The 13,556-nt window shown below is 48.8% G+C and overlaps 1 protein-coding gene across 8 annotated transcripts in view; it reads left to right on the top strand.

Annotated features, from left to right (window-relative positions):
* RECK (reversion inducing cysteine rich protein with kazal motifs) overlaps positions 1-13,556 on the top strand; it is a 909,451-nt gene that overhangs the window by 726,293 nt on the left and 169,602 nt on the right. The gene's annotated exons all lie outside the window — the stretch shown is intronic.

Here is a 13,556-nt window from a genome sequence, read left to right on the forward strand (position 1 = left end):
CACTGAAAGGTGGCATTGATGGGCACTGATGGCTGGCATTGATAGATTTCACTGATAGGCATCACTGGTGACACTGGCACTGGTAGGCATTTTTCATTGGCACTGATAGGCAGCTGCTTGGACACTGGCAGCTGCCTGGGCACTGATTGAGATTTCCCTGGTGGTCTAGGTGGCCATACCTGGTGGTCCTGGGCGGGCATCCGAGGGGGGGCTGCACTGATAAACATTCAGCACAGACTCTCCTGTCAGGAGAGAAGCCGATCGGCTCTCCTCTACTCACGTCTGTCAGACGCGAGTGAGGAAAAGCCGATCAACGGCTCTTCCTGTTTACATCATAATCAGCCGTGATTGGACACGTCTGATCACATTGTGAAGAGTTTCTGTCAGAGACTCTATACCTAGATCGGAGTTGCGGCGCCCCCAGTGGCTTGTTATCCTGACCACGTAATATAAAGTCCGGTCAGGATAACGCAACCACTTTGCTGACATCATTTTGCTATATGACGGGCGGCAAGTGGTTAAAAAAAAACAAATAAAATCTGTATTTCTCCCACTTTCTCCTCAAAGATGTGTAATTTAGCCTGTCAATGTGCAGGCTACATCAGATAACCAAGGGTGATCAGCCCCTCACTCACCAGCACACTTGACCAGCTACACAGGCCTAAAACAATTTGCATTAGCAATACAATAAAATGTTAAAACGCATACACATATATCAGCCAAAAATCTCACCAGGTTTTGCGTGTCCGCTCACTGATGAAATATTTTTCATAGGATCTTAGCTGACCTCCACCGGCCGAGATACAATCTACAACCATCCGCCGCTATTAGGCAGGATTCTGGCCGGCGGACAACTCAGCTCACTCCCCGTGAGTTCCCGGAGTGCATTACTTCCCATCTTGGAGCCCCACACCGTCCGCGGGTCCCGCAATCAGGCCCGAGGCCTGCATCACTCCACGAGCGCCGGCCGCCATCTTGCGACCTACAGTGACGCCGGAGCCTCCGCACTCGAGTGCCGCGAGGCGCGCGGATAGCGGCGAAATACACACACCCATCGCGGGTCAGAGGAGACCCCTGAGGCCTGGGACAGGCATTCGGCAGTGGGGACCAGCACCAACAGGCCGCACGCTGCTGTGGAAGACACACTGGAGGCTGAGGTAGGCGGTGGCCATCTTGGTACACCCAGTCCACCATAACAGGCCCCTCACACTCCCAAAGGCAGATCATGCTCCCCCCAGTACTGTATACCACCGTAGTAGATTACAGTGGCCCTGGAGGGCCCAGGGATGGACATATAATAATATATAAATTGACTGGGGGTGCAGGGACAATGGCAGCATAATTTCCTAGCACCGTGCCGTCGGAACATTTCAGTTGGTGGATAAGGCATATCCAGCTAACAATTACTGTCACATCTACCCCAACCACTGCAGGCACTATTGGGTAACCGGCGGGTATGTATAATACGCCCCGGAACCGCCCCCGCAACAGATCACAACAGAAATCCTCTCCGGTCCGGGGGAAGGCGAAAGGGAAGGGCAGGATGGCGCCGGAACCGCCGGAACCTGAAGATACCACACAGAATTCGGACGATAGCCTGTCACAGTTTCCCTCTAATCTAGCAAGCCCTGTGGGCAGTGTTTCTGAAGCTTTGCTACAGAAATTCCGCACCATAGTAAGGGACGAGATCACCGCAGCCTCTCGCAAACTGTCTGCTGAGCTGGTGAAGGGTCTTAAAGAGCTAGGACACTGCACTAATCAGTTGGAGGAGAGGATGGACCTAACAACCACGGTCCTGGAGGGACATGAGGAAGAGGTGGAGAAACTGAATGCTGAACTTATAACTCTCCAGGACAAACTTGAGGGCTCAGAAAATAGGGCTCGCAGAGGAAATTTGCATATACGCGGCCTCCCGGAGACCATTACAGACCTCCAGGGAACAGCTACAGCGTTCTTCCAGGAGCTTGCACCTGATATACCTACGGAACGCCTGGAATTCGACCGTATCCATAGGTCCCTCGCTCCCAAGCCAACTGAGGGCACCCCCAGAGATGTGATCATAAAATTTCACTTCTACATTACCAAGGAACGGCTTCTCCAAGCGGCTAGAGAATTACCAGACATTGCATTTCAGGGAAACTCCCTCCAACTGTTTGCAGATCTTTCCCTGGTCACTATCACTAAAAGGCGGAATATGAAGCCCTATCTGCAAATCCTGCAAGCCAGAAACATCCGCTATAGGTGGGGGTTCCCCTTTAAACTCTCCTTTTATCACCTGGGACGTCAGTTTCATGCCTCATCTTTGCCGGATCTGAGGCGGCAATTCCAGGAGCTGCAATTTTGACCTCCCTCCTTCTCAACCCGAAGCTTCAGTGGCCCGCCCGGGTCCCTCCCGGGCCCCAACGAGATCCTCACAATCCTCACAGCACGGATCCCAAGCCCTCCGTTCTCTCAAGGCTCAGAGGTTTCATGAGGTTTCTACAGCCGGGCATCGTTAGAAAAATGCTGCTTCCGCCTTATGTTTGTGATTCTTTTTTTTGTTTTTTCGCTGCCTTCACACAGCAGGCAGGCATCTGGCTCTTGAACCAGTTGCAATTAATGCCACCAGGAGGCTGGAGTGAAACACCTCCGAACCACAACTGTGAGAAGTAGTAAGCTAGTCTTTATTTGATTACAGACTGCTGATTCTCAACCCTGGACTGTAGTGGCCCACCTTGCCGACTGGTGATGATGGGCAGGGAATCCGTCTTGATCTTTTTTTGTACAATTGTTGCACTCAGGTAATGGCTGCCTTCTCCCCCCCCCCCCCCTCCCCCTATTACATACGTTTTTTCAATTCCCCACTTCCTTTTTTGTTGTGTTCAATTTTTTTATTTATTTATTTTCTTTTTTTTTTTCTTTGCGGTTCTCCCAATATAGTCTATTTTTTATATATGGAGTTCTAATTATTATTTTAATTTTCAATTTCCTCGCTTTTGAATTTTTTCCGCGCCCCCCATTGCCCAGATCTCCGCATACTGAGGTTTTGGGCAGATCACCCCCCTTCCCCCTTTTTTTTCCCCTTGTGTTTTTTTCAAAAGTGTAAGTTTAGAGTGTGTACATACAGTATGGACTTGGCCCCTGCTTGCTAATGGCCTGATGGGGTGAGACCTTGCGCTCACCCTGCGGTTAATAGGCACACCCGTTTTTGGGTTCAACTCAGATGACGCTGGGTTCATGTTTATTCCTGAGCAGAGGGTCACCACATACACTAATCTGTTTTTTAAAAGGGGGGGGGAAGGGGGGGAGGGGGGAAAGGAAATAAAAAAAGAAGAAAAGAGAGAATTTTTGTTTTGTTTTGTTTTTTCACTAGTTTTTGGGGTTTACACCTATATGCCATTGTTGACATGTTCTTTAATATTCATGGTTATTGTTTGTTATGCCGAGTGGTTTCTGATGGACCACTGCACCCTCATGATGTGGTACTTGATCCGGACTAACGTTCGAGTCAACACCCGACCAAGTAGTGGGATGTTAAACCCATGACCCATAGCAATCTTAATGTTACAGAGTTATTTGTTCACAGCATTGCATGATTCTACTACCTTTTCTGAAATGTCACTTTATTTCTCTTTTTTCCTTCTCCCTCTTCACTGCTTCTACCTCTTTCTTTCTCCCCTGGGTTCGCAGGGTGTGCACTCTGGTTCCAGGTTAACGGCCACCCAGTGATATCCCAATGACAATTAACTGGTTGTCCTTGAATGTCCAGGGCATGAACTCTCCCCATAAGAGGGTGAAGGTTTTTAAATATCTGCGCAAGCAACAAGTTGACACTGCTTGTTTACAGGAGACGCATTTTTCTGAGACCTCCCATCCTAGGTACTTTGATGCTCAGTTCCCTCAGGTATTTTTGGCAAATGCTTCAACTAAGCAAAGGGGGGTTCTCGTGGCTTTTCGCAAATCTGTTCCATTTAGTTGCACTAAACAGATCGCAGACCCTGATGGAAGGTACCTACTGCTCCAAGGCACCATTCATGACACGGAGGTTACCGTACTGACCTTCTATGCCCCGAATGTGAATCCAGGGCCCTTCTTGACCCATGTCTGCGCCCTGCTTATGTCCCACTGCAAGGGCACCCTCCTTCTTGCGGGTGACTCTAATCTCATATTAAACCCCAAACTAGATAAGCACCCGCCCGAGAGAAATGGTCAGTCGGCAGGGGCTAAAAAATTCACGTCCTCTTTGCAAACACATGACCTAGTTGACCTGTGGAGGGAGTGTCATCCTCAGGGCAGGGACTACACCCATTACTCTCACCCCCATCAGGTCCACTCAAGGATAGACCATATGTTTATGCTCTGACGTCACCTTCCGTTAGTGGTTTCGGCCTCAATCTTGGCTGTTCCTTGGTCAATTCACGATCCAGTGCTAGTCGTCTGCCACTCTATCCCAGATAGACCCAGATTTTCTCCCTGGGTGATGAATGATTCACTTCTTTCCCATGCAGGGGTGACGGCAGAAATTATTAAGGCTTTGGAGGACTACTTTCGTGAAAATTTGGGCTCGGTGCAGTCTCTGGTGGTCCTTTGGGAGGCTTATAAAGCGGTGTTACGGGGTCGGATAATTGGTCTGGCTTCGGCCCGTAAGAAAGCTAGGGAGACGCAACAGAAAGCGCTTGAGTCCCGATTGGTGTCACTATCTGAGAAGTTTAAGCAATCTCCCACCCCGGGCAACCGTAAGTTGCTGGAACTAGCCAGATCGGAGCTCAATCTGTGCCTCACTGAGGGTGCTGAGCGTGTTCTACGCTGATCCCGCCAGAGATAGTATGTGAGAGCAAATAAGCCAAATTGTATGTTAGCCAACAGACTCCGAACCTTTGCCCCTAAATTAAACCCAATCACCCTACGAGATCGAAACAATGTTCTATCAGGGAACCCGAAACATGTCCTGGAGGAATTTGAGTTTCACCTTGTGAAGCTGTACGCGGTGCCGGAGGGAAATGCTGCTCAGAGTACGGCGGACTTCCTTGAGAGCCTTTCGCTCCCATCCTTAACGGGGGCTCACGTTACCCTCATGGATAGGGATATTCAGCTCTCTGAAGTTCTACAAGCAATACAAGAACTTAAGGTGGGAAAACGTCCTGGGCCTGACGGGTACACCGCGCTTTATTATAGGAAGTTGGCATCGGTAGTAGATCCCCACCTGGTAGCAATGTACAATTCGGTGAAAACGGCTATCCTCTCACCCCAGATCTTCTGACAGCAAATGTGGTGGTGATTCCTAAGCCGGACCGTGACCACTCATCTTGGGCCAATTTCAGGCCTATCTCACTCATCAATGTAGATATGAAACTCCTGACAAAAATTTTGGCGACTGGTCTAAACTCTTTTCTCCCTCGTTTGATAAAAAAGGACCAGGTTGGCTTCGTGCCACAGAGACAGGCGGGCGATGCAATTCGACGTATAGTACAACTCCAACATATAGCCCACGCTCGCTCTCTGGAATCCATGCTTCTATCCCTCGACATAAATAAGGCCTTTGACTCCTTATCTTGGCCCTACCTCATGTCTGTCCTACGGCACTATGGATTCGGGACTTCTTTCATGACTTGGATGTCAGCCCTATATGATTCCCCCCGAGCAAAAATTTAATATTACGGATTTGAATCCCCCATTTTTGATATCCGCAGGGGAACCCGCCAGGGGTGTCCGCTGTCGCCCCTTCTTTTTGTGTTGGCACTGGAACCTCTGACGGAGGCAATAAGAGCTTGTCCGGATATCAGGGGCATTGAAATAGCAGGTTGTCCCCATAAGATTTCCTTATTCGCTGATGACATTCTTCTTTCTGTCACCTCTCCTAGAACTTCCCTGCCAAACTCAGGCCGCGTACACACGCGGGGACTGTTCGCCCAACCTTGTCCGCTGAACAGTGTTTGGGCGGACAGTCCGCTCGTGTGTGGGCTTTCAGCGGACAGTTTCAGCGGACAGTTGGACGGACAAAGTCTTTCGGAAATTCCGAAAAACTGTCCGCTGAAACTGTGTTTGAGCGAACAGTCCGCCCGTGTGTGGGCCTGTCCGCTGTACTTTCGAAATGAGCGGACTGTTCCCGCTCGGAAAGTCCGCCCATTTCGAGCGCGTGTACAGGTAGGCGGGGCCCGCGAAGGAGACGTCGCGGGCTCCGCCGCCTGGAATGGGCTTAAAGGGGAACCCCAACGCCGAAAAAAATCGGCGTGGGGGTTCCCCCCAAGTCCACACCAGACCCTTGTCCGAGCACGCTACCCGGCCGGCCAGGAAGGGGGGGCGAGCGAGCGCATCCCCCCTCCTAAGCCGTACCAGGCCGCGTGCCCTCAACATGGGGGGTGCCTTGGGGAAGGGGGGGCCGCGCGGCCCCCCCACCCCAAAGCACCTTGTCCCCATGTTGATGAGGACAAGGGCCTCTTCCCGACAACCCTGGCCGTTGGTTGTCGGGGTCTGCGGGCGGGGGGCTTATCGGAATCCGGGAGCCCCCTTTAATAAGGGGGCCCCCGGATACCGGCCCCCCACCCTATGTGAATGAGTATGGGGTACAATGTACCCCTACCCATTCACCTGTGAAATAAAGTACAAAAAAAAAACACAACACAGGGGAAAAAAATATTTTATTGCACAGCCGGGGGTCTTCCGTCTTCGGGGGTCTTCTCGCCGGACTCCTCCGCTATGTGTGTGTAGCTCTTTTGCTAGCGGAGGAGTCCGGCTTTCTTCCTCCCCGCCGCCGGCCTCTTCTCCCGACTTCGGGGGTCTTGTCCCCCGAAGTCGGTTCTTCTGCCGGGCCACCGCGCCTGGTCCGGTGGCCCGGTCTTCTGTCGCCGTCTTCCGTTCTTCTGTCGCCGCCTTCGGTTCTTCTGCCGGGCCACCGCGCCTTCTTGTAGCTCTTTTACAGGCGGTGGCCCGGTCTTCTGTCGCCGCCGACTTCCGTTCGTGTTCTTCTTGTTCTTCTTGTTCTTCTCCAGGAGATGTTGACACGTCGCTCCCTCCGGCCGGAATGCCAGAGCCGCGCTGTGCGGTCACTTATATAGTGACAATGGGGCGGTGTCACATGGTATATGTCACATGGGTTGGTCACATGGTGACCCCGCCCCCTTACGATGTCATAGTCCCCATGTGACATCAACCCATGTGACCAACCCATGTGACATATACCATGTGACACCGCCCCATTGTCACTATATAAGTGGCAGCGGAGCGTGTCCCTGGCATTCCGGCCGGAGAGAGCGACGTGTCAACATCTCCTGGGGAAGAAGAAGAACAAGAAGAACAAGAACGGAAGGCGGCGGCGGCGACGACAGCGGCGACAGAAGACCGGGCCACCGCCTGTAAAAGAGCTACAAGAAGGCGCGGTGGCCCGGCAGAAGAACCGAAGGCGGCGACAGAAGAACGGAAGACGGCGACAGAAGACCGGGCCACCGGACCAGGCGCGGTGGCCCGGCAGAAGAACCGAAGAGGGGGACAAGACCCCCGAAGTCGGGAGAAGAGGCCGGCGGCGGGGAGGAAGAAAGCCGGACTCCTCCGCTAGTAAAAGAGCTACACACACATAGCGGAGGAGTCCGGCGAGAAGACCCCCGAAGACGGAAGACCCCCGGCTGTGCAATAAAATATTTTTTTCCCCTGTGTTGTGTTTTTTTTTTGTACTTTATTTCACAGGTGAATGGGTAGGGGTACATTGTACCCCATACTCATTCACATAGGGTGGGGGGCCGGTATCCGGGGGCCCCCTTATTAAAGGGGGCTCCCGGATTCCGATAAGCCCCCCGCCCGCAGACCCCGACAACCAACGGCCAGGGTTGTCGGGAAGAGGCCCTTGTCCTCATCAACATGGGGACAAGGTGCTTTGGGGTGGGGGGGCCGCGCGGCCCCCCCTTCCCCAAGGCACCCCCCATGTTGAGGGCACGCGGCCTGGTACGGCTCAGGAGGGGGGGCGCGCTCGCTCGCCCCCCCTTCCTGGCCGGCCGGGTAGCGTGCTCGGACAAGGGTCTGGTGTGGACTTGGGGGGAACCCCCACGCCGATTTTTTTCGGCGTTGGGGTTCCCCTTTAAGCCCATTCCAGGCGGCGGAGCCCGCGACGTCTCCTTCGCGGGCCCCGCCTACCTGTACACGCGCTCGAAATGGGCGGATTTGCCTCCTCCTTACGTGGGCGAGTCCGTTCATTTCAAAAGTTGAGCGAACTGTTTGCCCAACCTTGTTCGTCAAACAGTCCGCTCGTGTGTGGGCAAGTCCGCTCATGCAAATTTTGAGCGGACTGTTTGCCCAAACTGTTTGACGAACAAGGTTGGGCGAACAGTCCGCGCGTGTGTACGCGGCCTTACACACACTGTTACAGACCTTTGCATCTCTCTCAGGACTCCATATTAACTCATCAAAGTCGAAGGCACTGTCGACTAACCTCTCTATGGAGTTGCTGTGGAACTTGCAGTCGGCCTTTCCTTACCAGTGGGTCTCCTCCTTGCCTTATTTGGGAATCCGTCTCACATCTACATATCAGGCTTTATATCAGGCGAATTATCCACCATTGTTCAAAAAATTAACAGATATGTTGTCAGCGTGGTCCTCCTTACCTCTTTCATGGTTCGGGAGAATAACAGTCATCAGAATGGCGTATCTCCCAAAGCTGCTATACTATTTTAGGGTTCTTCCTATCCCAATTCCTTCACATGTCCTCAATACCCATCAGCGTAGGATCCTGCAATTTATCTGGGGAGCGCCTCGCCCCCGTATTAATAAACAAATCATGTTCCCCAACAGAAGTAATGGAGGCCTCACGGTCCCGAATATAAGAGACTACTACGTAGCTGCTACCATTGCCCCGTTCTCTCACCTCCACGAGACGTATCAACTCCCACTATGGGCTACTATTGATCTGCTTGAAACTGACCCCGTCCCAATCTCTTCATTACCATGGCTCCCACCTATGCACCGCCCTAAGATTACAGGGCCTTGTATGAATCACACGCTACGAGTTTGGGACTCAGTAAAGTACTCGGCAGGGCTGGCTTCTCCCCATCTTCCGTTGCTGCGACTTCTTCGTTGCCCACTTTTTCCCCCGGGCCTTGATAACCCAGCACAATTCAAGTGGTGGACCATGAATGGATTCGGGGACGTACACTCCTTGCTTACTCCCACTAGGATCTTATCATTTGAAGTTTTACGCTCGTCACATGACATACCTTTACGAGAGCATTTCAGGTATCTACAGATCCGTCATTTCCTCCGGAGTCTCATTAAATCTCAAGACACCCCATACAGGTTGACACCGTTTGAGAGCATCTGTAGATCCAGGCCCCACTCTCCTGGTCTGATATCTATGATATACTCAGCTCTGATCTCTAAGAGGAGACCTCCAGTGCGGTCTTATCATGTGCAGTGGGAGAGAGAGTTGGGGAAGAAGCTTGATCCGGAGGATTGGCAGGCAATGACCCTTGCCATATCCAACTGCTCGCGCAACGTAGTAATTTTGGAAATGCATATAAGGTATTGTACCGGTGGTATTATACCCCGATGCGCCTGGCTCGCTTTGTCCCAACCTGTTCCCCTCTCTGTTTCAGGGAATGTGCCCAAGAGGGCACTATGGCCCATATTTGGTGGACGTGCCCGCGGGTGTGCAGACTATGGGTCAGGGTGTATGCATTGCTCCGTAGCCTACTTCGAGTAAATCTTAAAAGAGATCCGTTCGAGGCACTTCTTGGCAAACCAATCACTGAACTATTACGCCCAGAACGACAGCAACATCTCTTTACTGCGACTAAGTTGACAATAACCAGAGCATGGAGAACCCCAGCCCTGAGTTTTGAGGCAGTCGAGAACCGACTGAATGATGTTATGGTCAATGAAAAATTGTCTTCTGTTCTTTCTGACACTCATGCCAAGTTCCTACGGGTCTGGCAACCCTGGATCTCATACCATTATTCTCCTAGATTCGATGTTGCTATATTGTCAATGTAAGGACCGGTTGGGCACACCCTGTGAACCCATTCTCTTCCCTCTTTCCCCCCCTCACATCCCCGACTCCTCTTCCTTCTCTTTTTTTTTTTTGACCCTCACTACTCCTCCCCTGCTTTTCATTCTACAATCTCTTTTCATCAGCTCTTGACTCTTAGAACATCTTCTTCCCTCCCTCTTCTTTTTTCGTCTTACCAATTTACTGCAGATGATTACTATGGGCTGTATATGTATTGTACGACACGCTTCTGTTGCAGTCACGTGAAAACCCGGGTTCGCCCGGACACAGGAATTGTTGGCATTACTTAGGCAACAGCCTGCTTAAATTTACACTATACTGTGAAACACCTGTACTGTAAACTGAATGCAAGCCTATTGTATTGGAATGTAAACTTTTATTAATAATAAAAACTTTTGTAAAATAAATATTTTTCATAGAACTTTCAATACCACTCATGCAGGGCTTCAGAGTTCACAAACCAGTGCAAATCTTGTCCACAGTAGAAGAGGCTCTCAGTTTTAGGTTTAGTTGATTCCTTAGCTTATAGGGACTCAAGACAAAAATACATTAGGGTTTGGATTCTGTGCAGAAATAAATTCCTTCTGGAGTACCAATTGAAATAACTTCTAAAATCAATGTTACAGAGGGTGGTCATGGATTCCCTAATATCCCTTTATTCCATAAATGTATTAACTTGACTACTCCTATAATTAGCTAGTCTATCAAAACTCTGTTGATAAGTACAATGATATAAGGTTAGCTATCAAAACAAACACACTGCTTAGTAAAAAAAACATTTTATTTATTTCCCAAGAAAACACTAAAGGAAGATATCACAAAGCATATAACAAAAGAAATATCAAATATATTTATCACAAGGCTAACCTCTAGATATTGTCTTGTCAGCTGGGCTCAGAATGGTAACAGAGAACCATGAGGCTCAGGGAACCATCAGGCAAGAGCCAAGAGTGAAAAAGGGACAATTTCCCTTCTGCGTGCACTTTTTTTTTTTTTTTAATATAATTTTTTTATTCAATTCCAAGAAAGAGCAGGGCCCAAATATTACAACAATAACATGTAACGGTTGAGGTCACAGCCTCAATTGCAGTAACTTATTAAATCAAGTAACACATTACAGTAAGCAGGAATTGTTCATCATTGCAAATGTTACATATGTGTACGATTCCGAGAATAGAATACTCTGTCATTTCGTATCTTGCTCCTTTGTGTTTTAGGTAACTTGTGTACAATTGTTATTAAACAAAACAGGGCAGCCCTTTGCTGGCTACTATTTTTCTACACTTAAGAACAAATAGAATAGCAAGAATTAGGATAGAGTGGAGTTATTCAGAAGGGGGAGAAGGGAGGGGGGGAGGTAAGGAATGGAAAGGTAGGTAGTGGAGGGGGGTAGTTAAAGGTAGGGGAATAGGTCTAGCTGTGGCTCCAGTCAGCAATGTCACTTAATCATCTGATGTAATTTGGAGGTTTAGGAGAACAGGAGGGTTTTCCCCTCGTCAAAGAATATGAACAAATTCCAGAGACTCCAGGTTTTGTGTAGATCTCACGCCTGTCTTGTGCAGTCAGGATCAGATCCTCCATTTTATTTATGTCTTCTTTCTTTAGCCAAGTTGAAGTGGTCGGTGGGTGTTGTTGTTTCCAGAGCATGGGAATACAGGATTTATTACGTTCAGCAGATGCCGTAGTGTAGACTTTTTATAGAGTCTAGGGAGGATGGTTGAGATATGTAATAGGAAGAAAGCTGGGTTGTGGGAAATTTGGTAGTCTGTGAATTTTTGAGAAATAGTGTGTACAGCTGTCCAGAATTCTGTCAATTTAGGGCAAGTCTAGAAAATGTGTTACATCGTCACAACGGCTCTTTGACATCGCTAGCAATGTTCTGGGGTGTCGGGGAAGATGGAATTTAGTTGGCTGGGCGTAAGATACCATCTCATTAAAATGTTTAAATTGGTCTCTTGTATTTTAGTGCATAGTGAGGATTTGAGTGAAAATATAAATCTATATTTTGTTTTTGGGGCACAGTAAAAGTGGGGTAAAGTAAAAGGGGTAGTGTGGTCTGGCTTTGTTCTATTTGTGCCCATAATTTTGAAATGTCGTCGTAAATCAATGGTCCTGCCAAGGTGGATTGCCTGGTAATATCTACAGTCCGGCAGTGTCAGTCCTCCAAATGATTTTGAGAGGGATAATTGGGTATGGTGAATGCAGGGTTCCTTGTGTGCCCAGACAAATCTAGTGAATAATGCTTGGACTTGTCTGAAATAAGAAGTGGGTATCTTAATCTGTAGGGCATGAAAAAGGTATAAATATTGTGGTAGAATGATAATTTTTAGTAGGTTACATCTCCCGAACCAGGAGTGCAGCCCTTTGTGCCATTTTTCTAGCAATATCCAAGTCTTCCTCAGTAATGGTGGGAAGTTATGTTCGTAAACACTGGATAAGTCAGATTGGATGTGTGTGCCGAGGTACTTTAGTGCGGACACCCTCCATTTGAAGCGAAAGTTGTATTGTAACGCTGAGAGAGTATGTTGAGGTAATGTTAATCCCATTGCTTCCTATTTGGAAAAGTTAATCTGTAAATTGGAACATGCTCCATGTAAATCAAATTCCTTAATCACATTTGGCAACGATATCGTCGGGTTCGTTAATGAAAAGAGTAAGTCATTGGCGCAAGCCGAGATTTTATGTTGTACTCCGCCAATTGTTAAGCCCTGTATATTTGGGTTTGAACTGATTGTGGATAGAAATGGTTCTAGTGAAAGGGCGAATAAAAGAGGGGATAGAGGGCAGCCCTGTCTTGTTCTTCATTGGGAAGGGGTCTAAAAGGACTCTGCTTTTACTTGGGCAGTAGGGTTGGAGTAAATCTTGGCTACTCGACCTAGCATCACCTCACCCAGTCCAATGTGTCAAAGCACTGAGATCATAACTGTCCAGTTTACTTGGTCAAATGCCTTTTCGGCATCAGTGTTTAAAAAGACACACAGGGTTTTTGTGGCTTTTACAACATATAAAAGATTTAATACCTTGGTCGTGTTGCCTCTTACTTCCCTGGAAGGTATAAAGCCAGCTTTGTCTAGGTGAACTAGTTTCTGAGGTGCTGCGCCAGCCAGGCAGCCAAGGTCTCAGTGAACAACTTAAGTTCCACTTTCAAGAGTGAAATAGGCCTGTAGTTCCCACAAGATGTGGGGTCCTTTCCCTCTTTGTGAATTACTAAGATGTGAGCTCTCCTGCCTGCACTTTTTACACATTCATTCAGACCCACTCGTAACCACCCCCACTAGCCTCCTGTCCAATGAGATATTGCCAAGAGGTAGTCCTTTTAATAGATTATATTTTTGTCCGCCCTTCTGTATTGGCCTCCAGGGGCAGTTCTTAGCTTCCCCCTTCTATTGTAGCAGGACATTCATCAATCATCTTGTTAGCCATGGTCCCCTTTGAAGCTTCCTTTCAGAGTTACTTAAGGATTTCCATTACACCAGTTGGTCAGGAGCCAAGCTTTTGTTCTAAAAAGATTTGATGTGCAACTTGTTACATTCCAGTCACTTGGTATCAACCAGAAAGAGAAACTCCAGAAATATGATATTAAACC

This window comes from Lithobates pipiens, unplaced genomic scaffold (genome assembly GCF_037356315.1).
Source record: "Lithobates pipiens isolate NorthernLeopardFrog02 unplaced genomic scaffold, aLitPip1_a1.2 Scaffold_19, whole genome shotgun sequence".
NCBI lineage: Eukaryota > Metazoa > Chordata > Amphibia > Anura > Ranidae > Lithobates > Lithobates pipiens.